The sequence below is a fragment of the Brassica oleracea genome, chromosome C4 (genome assembly GCF_000695525.1).
Source record: "Brassica oleracea var. oleracea cultivar TO1000 chromosome C4, BOL, whole genome shotgun sequence".
Lineage (NCBI taxonomy): Eukaryota > Viridiplantae > Streptophyta > Magnoliopsida > Brassicales > Brassicaceae > Brassica > Brassica oleracea.
The window spans coordinates 47,566,151-47,576,698 of NC_027751.1; the positions used below are offsets into that span (position 1 = coordinate 47,566,151).

General features: G+C 31.8%; 1 long non-coding RNA gene across 1 annotated transcript; it reads left to right on the forward strand.

Annotated features, from left to right (window-relative positions):
* The first annotated feature begins 8,229 nt into the window (after nucleotides 1–8,229).
* LOC106340260 lies at nucleotides 8,230–10,548 on the forward strand. Its single transcript, XR_001269342.1, has 6 exons — nucleotides 8,230–8,540; nucleotides 8,671–8,748; nucleotides 8,848–9,168; nucleotides 9,283–9,410; nucleotides 9,518–9,600; nucleotides 9,716–10,548. It is a non-coding gene; the product is annotated as an uncharacterized LOC106340260 (long non-coding RNA).

Sequence of the window (10,548 nt, forward strand, 5' to 3'; positions counted from 1 at the left end):
AATCAAATCGTCACGGGTGGATGTGTCTTCGCGGTATCACGTCATGCCCGAGACTTGCGAGCAATCCGAGTGACTGCGAGAGAGCGATCTGAGCCGAGTAACTGCGAGAGAGCGATCCATGACGAGTAACAGCAAGAGAGCGATCTGTGACAAGTAACTGAAAGAGAGCGAGTCGAGTGACCGCGAGAGATCGATCCGAGCGACTGCGAGAGAACGATCTGCGTCAAGTAGCTGCGAGAGAGCTATCCATGACGAGTAACCGCAAGAGAGCGATCCGTACCGAGAAACTGCAAGAGAGCGAGTCGAGTGACCGCGAGAGATCGATCCGAGCGACTGCGAGAGAACGATTTTCGCTGAGTGACTGCGAGAGAGCTATCCATGACGAGTAACCGCGAGAGAGCGATCTGTGCCGAGCCATCGCGAGAGATCGATCTGAGCGACTGCGAGAGAATGATCTGCGCCGAATAACTGCAAGATAGATCGATCCGAGCGACTGCGAGAGAACGATCTGCGCCGAGTAACTGTGAGAGAGCTATCCATGACGAGTAACCACAAGACAGCGAGTCGAGTGACCACGAGAGATCGATCCGAGCGACTGCGAGAGAACGATTTTCGCTGAGTGACTGCGAGAGAGCTATCCATGACGAGTAACCGCGAGAGAGCGATCCATGCCGAGCCATCGCGAGAGATTGATCTGAGCGACTGCGAGAGAACGATCTGCGCCGAATAACTGCAAGATAGATCGATCCGAGCGACTGCTAGAGAGCGATCAACGCCGAGTAACTGCGAGAGAGCGAGACGAATGACCGCAAGAGATCGATCCGAGGGACTACGAGAGAACGATCAGCGTCGAGTGACTGCGAGATAGCGAGCCGAGTGACCGCGAAAGATCGATCCGAGCGACTGTGAGAGAACGATCTGCACTGAGTGACTGCGAGAGAGCGAGTCGAGTGACCGCGAGAGAGAGATCTGTATTCTCTCAAGTTCGGTATGCTTTGAAGATAGTTCTCCTTGAACCCCCTCCTTCTAGCGCCAACTGTTTGACCCAAAAACGGTGTTTATGCTGGTGATGTTTGTTGGAATCATACAATAAAGAATCTAAGGATAATGATTAGATTCTTGAGGTTTAGGAGAAATCTTGAAAGAATCAAAATGCGAAATGAACATCAAAAATAGTTTATTGATCAAAGATTGTATTACAAGAATGGTTTCTAGTGTAAAGTAAAACTAAGAAGATATAAACTCTTTGTAAGATGTGTTCTAGGTCTAAAATGGAAGAAGAGAAGATCATTTCTAATAAGGAGGTAGCTCCTTATTTATATAACAAAGATATCTAGGGTTTCATAACAAAATGAGCCTAATTCATTGTCTTAATGGGCCTTGAGGGAGGATGTAAATTCACCTCCAACACCGCTCATATATTAATCTCTACAGCTTCTAAACCATTTTTATAGTATCTTTATTAGGAAACTTAGATGCGTAAAAGAAAACATTAACCTCTATTTGCGACTGTCAATTGTTTAATGGATAATATTTTTAAAAATATTAATTAATAGTGTTGTTTAGAAACTCATTAAGGTATATCTATAATAATAGTTTTTTTAAAAAAGCTTTTTTAAAACCAACTGTGCTTTGTGCTAGTGATTTCGCATTTGGAGTTGGTTTCATTGTGCCCTCTGTTCGATATCTGTTAGGAGGGTGAGTTAATGCCAATGTCATTGGGTATAGCCAAAAACAGCTTCCATCTGAGAATAATCAGGCCTCGATTGGTACAGCTGATGATAAAGCAGTATATTGTATAAGCAGTACGCTGCAGAAGCTGTATGCTCTCGTTAAATTTTTTAATAAATTGATTGGTAAAGCAGAATCATTATAAATTACCACAAAAGTTAATATATAATATATTTAATGTGAAATAATATATATTAAATTATAATATATATTAATAATATATTTGTTATTAAAAATAATAAATCTTATTTAATTATATAAATCAAATTAAATTTTAAATGTGAATTATTATTATTATCTTAAATATGTAATTTAAAAATATAAAATTTGTTAAAAATAAATAAATTATATATAATTTATATATATATTATCATTATTTATTTATTGGTAGAGCAGTAAATGATTCATATACTATATTATCATAAAAATTAATATAAGATATATAATTTACTTATTTCTAAATAATATAGATATTTTTATTTTATAATATGTAATATATAAATATATATTATGTTATGTTTTGTTATTAAAAATAATGAATGATATGTGTAATTATATAAATTGTATTATATTTTAAATGTGAAATATTGTTCTTTTAAAAAAAAGTTAAACATATTTAATTGCAACTTTTTTTAAAAAATATAAATTTTATTTTTTATTATAAACATATTTTTATATTATTTAAGAAATTAATTATATATATTTTAAATTATTTTATATATTTTAACTGCAAATGCTCTATCAAAAGCTCCCTATGAGAGCATAGAGCAAAGAGAATTTGGAGAGCGTTAGCATCTTGTAAATGTTTTTTCAAATGCTTCTATGATAAATGTTGATTGGATAATAATGAACATAATGTTTACGCTAATGCTCTACCAATCAAAAGTCGGGCTGTCGGATCACCTCTTAGTTTTTAAAAAATGGACATTTTGGATGGTTGATTGAGTGGGGCTGTGCTTAGTTATGGACTTTTAATGGTTGTAGGGTGCTTTTTTAACAAGAATAAGTCTGAATAACATTTATAGTGTGTCTACCATCTCTTGGAATACACGTGTCTACTACAACCAAATGATTAAGCGCAGTTTTAACTACATTATAAATATAAACTCTACAAATTAAGAATGTTGAGAGTGTAACATTTATTCTTTATTTTTTATTTTTTTTGACATCAAACATTTACAGACTCATATTGACTCTGTAAACCAAAGTGGTAACTCTGCATCCATGTGCACGACAAAAGACGGTTGGTTTCTAGCACTGCGTGCTAAGCTATCCGCCTTAAGGTTCGCCGTCCGAGGAACATGAATGATATCTGAGTTGAGGAAACTGCTTCTGAGAAGCTTAATGTCTTCCAGGTAGCTTTCAAATGCTGGTCATTCTTCAGGTTCTGAAACCATCTTCACCAATTGAAAACAATCTGTAGCAAAAGTAACCTGAAACTGTCTTAAATTCTTCATATATTCCATTTATTCTTTATAAATTAGTAATTTCATTCTCCTATTAAATTATAATTTTATATAATATCGCCAAAATATTGAGACAAAAAATTAGAAATAGTTTTCATTTTAAATAAAAAGAAATAATACAACATTTCAAAAATTATAAGTTATATAGAGTATTTATTAACTTATGATTTAACGAGACCATATGTTTACGAGGTTTATAAAATTAGTTTATTGTATTATATTATATTTTAGATTAATAACTTGAAACTAATTTTTTAATAATTTACCATTTTTAATTAATTCAGAATTAATTTATAGATTTTATTAAATATAATGTTCATTAAAAGTTTTTGGATCTAAGATTAACAATTCAGATCAAAATATGACGTGTGCATATCTAAAACTTTGTAAGTACGAATATTCATTCATAACTTCGATATCTAATCTGATATATGAATCCAAACTATATTTTCATATATTGAATTTTGATAGACTGAATTATATTTCATGTAATTAATATTTTTATACATTTTATTTTATTAGGTACATATAATGGTGACATAAGGTCGCCACTAGTACATGAAAACATTAATAGATTTTTAGTAAGAATATTTAGACACTCAAATCAACAGATCTCAACACTTGGAGGGGGAAACAAGTACGAATTAGATACAAAAAATTATTTCTGTTAGTCCAAGTTATTTGAATGGAAAACAAAAGATAACCACAGTTTTTTTGCTGGTAATAGGAAGAGATATTTTTTGCAAGTGATGCTTTTAAAAATCAATTTAAAGGACTCGATCGAATCTAAAAGGAGTATCTTCCGGTCCCTATATATATTCCACAAGCACTATGTTTATTCCCACGCTATTAGAGAATCGAACAACAATGGCAGTAGAGAGAAGCAATGCAAAATTCTCTTATTCAGCATAGCCAAATTCCTCTTCTTCAGCATAGCCAAATATAAATGCACTAGGGTCGGCCCGCCCTACGGACACGATTAAAATTAACAAATAATTTAAGTGGTTAGAGTAAATATTTAATATAAATTGCTATTATTTAAAAATATAAATTTTGTACATGTTATTGTATTTGAAGAATAAATAAACCATGTTATCTGAAAAATTAGTTATAATTTTAAAATAAATATTACTTGTTAGTTTTCAAAAGAGAAATTCTTTCAAATAACTTTTTTAAGGTTTTGTCACAAAAATAACTCTCAAAAAAATAAAATTACGAAATAGCCCTTTTTTATTTTGAAAATTTTAATATTTAATTTTTATTTTTTAAAATTTGAAACTCCATCCCCAAAATCTCATCCCTTAACTCTAAAGCATAAGTCTAGATTAGTTAACCTTACGGTAAAAATACATTTTTACCATTTAATAAAACTTATTTTGGTCATTTTCTTCTTTGAAAACTATTTTTGTGACAAAAATTTAAAAAGAGCTATCCTCGAGAGAATTACTCTTTTTAAAATTTGATTTTTTTTTCTTGTTAAAAGGTTTAAGATGATTTTCTTTTGTTAAGTGATCTATATTTTAATTATATATTAAGAATTGGATGTCGCATTACATAATTTCTTATGATTTTTTTGGAGTTGGATGACCATAAAAAATCCTGTGAGTTTTTTTTTTTCATTTTTATCAGTAGAAAAGAAACAAACTTGTAAATAAATTCACATACATTTTCTTTTAATTTTATATACTTAAGTGGATTATCTCATGTTTTTACTAAATTTAGTTTTTACAGTAGATTATTACTGCAGATTGTTATTTGAGTAGATTGTTATAAACTACTCTAACAAGTTATAATATAAACTGCTGACAACTGCAATTTGCGAAGTGTGTAATGAGATATATTATCATCGTCTTTACATTTTTTTACCAGTTAGATTTTATCTGTTTCAGTTCGTCTGGAATCAAATTAATTTATTTAGAGCAACTATTTAGACTAATTGATTTATTCTTGACTAAGAGCTAACTGGTGATAATCATGTAATCAATTATGTTTACCCCATGCTCCAATAACTCCTCTGGTTTATTCTCCTGAAAAGTGATGTTTCACAAATTAAATAATCATTATAAATAACCATTTGTGCGTGGATTTTGTTCCGTTATATTTTTTTTTAACATTTAATTACTTTAGTTTAAATGATTTTGATTTATACTATGTGTAGATCATTATTTTGAATTTTTTTAAAATTATCGCCTTTTTCCTTTGAACTTGTTTGTTGTAAATGACTCAAGGTTAGTTTCACTATAGTTGAATAAGTTACATACTTCGTTGGACTAAGCAAAAACATATTTTATTTTCATATCAATATTAAAATTACGGTTGAACATTTTTTAGTATATAATATTTTAAATTTTCACTTTTATTTGATTACAATAACCTTAAATTTCATTGTCACAACAAAAACTCTTTTTAGTGACTGCAAATAATAGAGTTTAAGATTGCTAAGATTGGCACAACTTGAGATAAGTACAAAAAAAATGATCTTTTGAGTCTGAACGACACTCTTGCATCCAAGTACAAAGAAGAACATTCATTATTGATGATAAAAAGCTTCTCAACCACCTTTGTAAAGCTTCTTAACCATCTTCATGTATTATGTACAGCAGCAAACTCAAAAGCAGACAAAAGAAGAACATTCATTATTAATGATAAAAAAAAAAGAGAAAACCCGAGATGTGTAAATCTATTTATCATTGTTGCACTGACAAAAAAAATATCTGGACACGTGTCACTACGTGAAAGAATAACTTATCTAGGTGTCTGCCTACGTGGTTTAATGAGAAGACAGTAAACTATGTTTTATAATAATAGATTTTATGATAGTTACAGAAATGTGTATAGTCACCCAAGTGGGAAAAGGAATTATACGTAAGTTTCCAATATAAATAACTCTATCGTGTTAACAAATCATGAAAATGTATAAATAGATAATTACAAAACAATGTATAAAATTTACTAAATCAATGCTTTAGAAAGACACAAATCTATATTTCTTTAAAAAAATCTTTAAATTTTATTTTCTAGTACCAAAAATTTCATTGATATTAAAAATTAATATTAACAACTTAATGTAAAGTAAACTTTTAAAATCTATTTTTGCGGCCTAGTAGTTTCCGGTTGTGAATGGCGTTTGAACTTAGTCTATTAGGTCTTGACTGGTTTCTCCGTTATCGCACACAAACACCTTTTGCAGATGTTTGTGTTTAAAATTAGTGATATGTGTCTTAGTCCTCCAAAAAGTACATTTTACAAAGTATTTTTTGTTTTAATCGTGGTACTTATATATCGACTTTTATTTTAAATAATGGTGGATTTGTATATACAACGTTTGCAACAGGCGTTTGCATCGTAATATATAATATGTATCATACTAATCACATACAAGTCTACCATAATTAGATGTACATATCCAAGTCTATCATCTATGTATTTAAGCATACAAGACTATATTTTATGTAGACATATAAGTCTATCATCAGTTTAATAAATAATACAAGTCTGCTATTATAAATCTACCACCATAGTAACCAATAAATGTTTCAACTATCACTTGCTTAAATAAACTCAAAAATTAAGTTAGTTTACCGTCAAAAGAAACAAATCTACAATTTCTGGCATCATCAAAACATATCTACCATCATAGAGGTTAACATCATTAATTTCTTAGTTTTTTTTAGTTGACAATGCAAGAATTTCTACAGATCTTTAGAATACATCTCAAACTTTGTCATCAGGATATATCCTCTTTTTTTTTTTTTTTTTCTTTATCAGGATATATCCTCAAAAAAATCTGCTTTAATCGATTTACAGTTTTTTTCTTTCTTTCTATTTTGGATTAAGCTTTGTGAGAACTTCTACTTGAGGATTTTAAGATATATAACATTGTCATCAAAATATATTCCCAAGATGAATACGTTTATTTTATTTTTTTTGAACGGCTAGTATGTTTTATTAACTATATCAATTCCAACACATCAGTTCTACAGCTATGAATATCATGTGATTAAAGTTTTATATTTGTGTTTTACCAGTTTCTCACTTTTGTTTAGAGTCTTTTATCAATTTAATATCTTTAAATTTCCTTTTGTTCATTTCCATGTCTTTCAGGGATTAGGTCGATTTGAAACAAAAAAGAATCAATTTAGATGCTAGAGCAACTAAAAATGAAGAATTTTGCAGATGCGTCAGAAGTTAGATGGAAGAATTCCCACCAAGAGAATTAAGCTCATTTTTGTCACAAGTTAGAAATTGATTTATCTTTTCAATGCAACCGGTCTGAAATCAATCGTACAGTTGGATTAAAGTATTTCATTCTATTGAAGACGGATATGTTTGCCAGTTCAATACGAGAAATGTTTTTTTTGTTTTTCTTATAATATTTGGTTTAATTCGACATATATCTACTATTTTTGAGCCACTGTTGAGGTTAATTTTTTTTCATATGATTAGAGAGTTTGAGAGTTTTGGGGAAACTAATTCGTACTCTGCCTTTGGAGAAGCCCTCTAAAACCCTATTTTATGTCTTTTAACCTAGTTATTTATTTTCATCTTAGATTTGTGATTTTTCTTCCATTTATGCGTAGTTCAATAGTTAACTTTTAGGCTTTCAATGGAACTGAAGAAAATGATTGTTTAGGCTTGTTTAGATTAGAAAATTATCAATTGATTCTTTAATTGAAATGTTTTTTTGCTTGAACTTGATTAACTATCTATTTTTGATTTTATGTTTTTCTAAATACAGGTAGAGTTGGTTTGATTACCTGAAAATAATATGTGTTAGCAAAGTATCTTTAGCTTACAAGAGTTGATGATATTGTACTTAGTGAACCTAGCGAAACTCGAACTTAATGCATGTTTAATTTCCTAGGGTCAACAAAAATTTTTTAGGTTGTTAGACCACCTCCATCGGTGTTTCTAAAGGAAGGTTCTGCAACAAAAGTGAAAAAAAAATGAAAAAAGAATAAAAATGAGAGAACCGGTGTTTAATATGAGCTTTTTGGAATTGATAAGAACCCATACGTGTCACTTTCTGAATGAACCTCCCATTTATGTTTCTTCGCCGGGATCAGTTTGTTCTGTTCCTCCTCCAATCTAGATCAATTCATCTTCTCTCTCGATCTTCGTCGGACAAAAGGCAAAGGCGCTCCAATCGTGATCACTCCGTCGTCTGTTGCAGTACCCAGACGTCTCGAGCTTTTGATCTCTGGTGAGAACCGATGGGTGTCACGTTTAAGATATCGAAGACTGGTAGAAAGTTCCGGCCGATGGTTTCTACTGAATCGGTTACTCCTGACTTCTCCAGAACAGCTGAATCCGAAATCAATCGTCCTATCTGAGAAATCAAAGGTAATGTAGCCTATTCTGGTTTGGGGCTAGTAAGGTTACCTGGAGCTGTGATCTTTAGTTGTTTGTGTAATGAATAATGATAAGACTTCTCTGCTTGTGCTAACGTAATTCTAAATGCATATGGTTTCAGTTTGGGCTGTTTTGTGTTTGTGATGGACATGGGGGAGCAGGGGCTGAAAACAGAAGCTTGGATGATCACCAATATGAGGTTCTGAAGCTTGTCTTTTTCTTTCCGTTTCATTTGATTGCATGTTTGTCTCCTTTGACGACTTGGCTGCAACTTTTTCATTGCTTAATGAACTAGCAGGGTTGTACAACTACAGCTCTCTTGGTTTGGAAAAGACAGTGAAGAACATTTATTCGCACAATCTGCCAATCTTGGTGATTCAACATATAATTTTTTTGGAGCGTTGGACTGTTTTTGTGTTATGTCGTTGTAACAACACTACATCAAACTGAGCGAGATGGAGAAGAACCGCAAGTTGAATGACCTTCTTGACGCATTGGACTTCAATCAAGTTGTCATATTTGTGAAGAGCGTTAGCAGAGCTGGGGAGCTGAACAAGTTGTTTATTGAATGCAATTTCCCCTCAATATGCATTCACTCTGGCATGTCTCGGGAAGAGAGGTTTGTATATTATTTCATCTGAACTGTCTCGACTTGCTCTTAGAGCTTTTCTGCAGGAGACCAATTCTTAACCCTTCACAATGATATGATATTTATGCTGACTCACTACAAAAGTTTTTAAGGAAGGGCACAAGAGGATCCTTGTGGCGACAGACTTGGTAGGAAGAGGCATTGCCATTGAGCGTGTCAACATTGTTATCAACTATGACATGCCAGATTCTGCTGATACATATCTTCACAGGGTAAATATTTGTTTTTAAAATTCCTGAAATCTCATATGGATTATTTTGACTCTCACTTAACAAAGAGGTCTTGTAACATTACTGCTATACTCTGTTTATGGTATAAGTTGGGAGAGCGGGTAGGTTTGGAACAAAGGGTCTTGCGATCACATTTGTGGCATCAGCTGCAGATTCTGAAGTTCTTAATCAGGTATGGAGTTTGATCTTCTTTATATGTCTACTGTCTAGCTTCGTTTTCTTAATCAGCTTCGTTTTCTTATTCATCCTTTTATCAATCTTTAACCGGGAAATAAACAATACTGCAGTGATGGGTTATGGGATGTGGTGAGTCCGAAGAAAGCTGTGCAGCTGGTGCTACAGGTAAAAAAAAAAATTTATTTCAAATGGAAGCAACATGGTTGTACTGCTCTGTCGTAAACTCACGTGTATGTTTCAGAAATTTTTTTTTTTAAATAACCTCAATGAGGTTTTACCATTGGAGGAAGAAAAATTTAATTAGACTAACATGGATTCTAAACTTTTCAAATCACAAAATTAATTACTAAATTATTCATTAGAACCCTTTAATAGTCTCTAACCAATAGACTTACTCTTAGAAATAGTAATTGAGGTCACGAGTGAAAACATTATGCATTTACAGACTCCAGGGGCGGACCCACCACTAAAGGAGGTGTGGTACATACCACGTACTGTTTTAATATTTTTTTCTTAGTAACTAAATAAAACTTAGTTTATCTCTAGCCCAAACTAAGACAAAAATGATGTGTTCCACCCATCTACTATCTATCAGCCCAATTAAAATAAATATTATGTATCTCATAGCCCAACTTAAAATACAGTTTTCTATTATCTAGCCCAACTAACTATTATTCTAATAATTGAAAACCCTAATCTTCTTCTTTGAATGTTACGTGCTTCTCTTTTCAAAACAAATCTGCACAAAAATCAGTTCATACTTCATTTTTAATGCTTGTTCTGGTGCCTATGGAAAAAAATATTTTTAAAAACAGTGTGTATCTGCATCAAAAACTAATTTGGAGAAATTTCCTTCAAGTTTTAGATGGAACACTTCTCCATTATACCTATATTTATATGAAAGACAATTCCCTTTTAACATGTGGGATATGGAAAACACAAA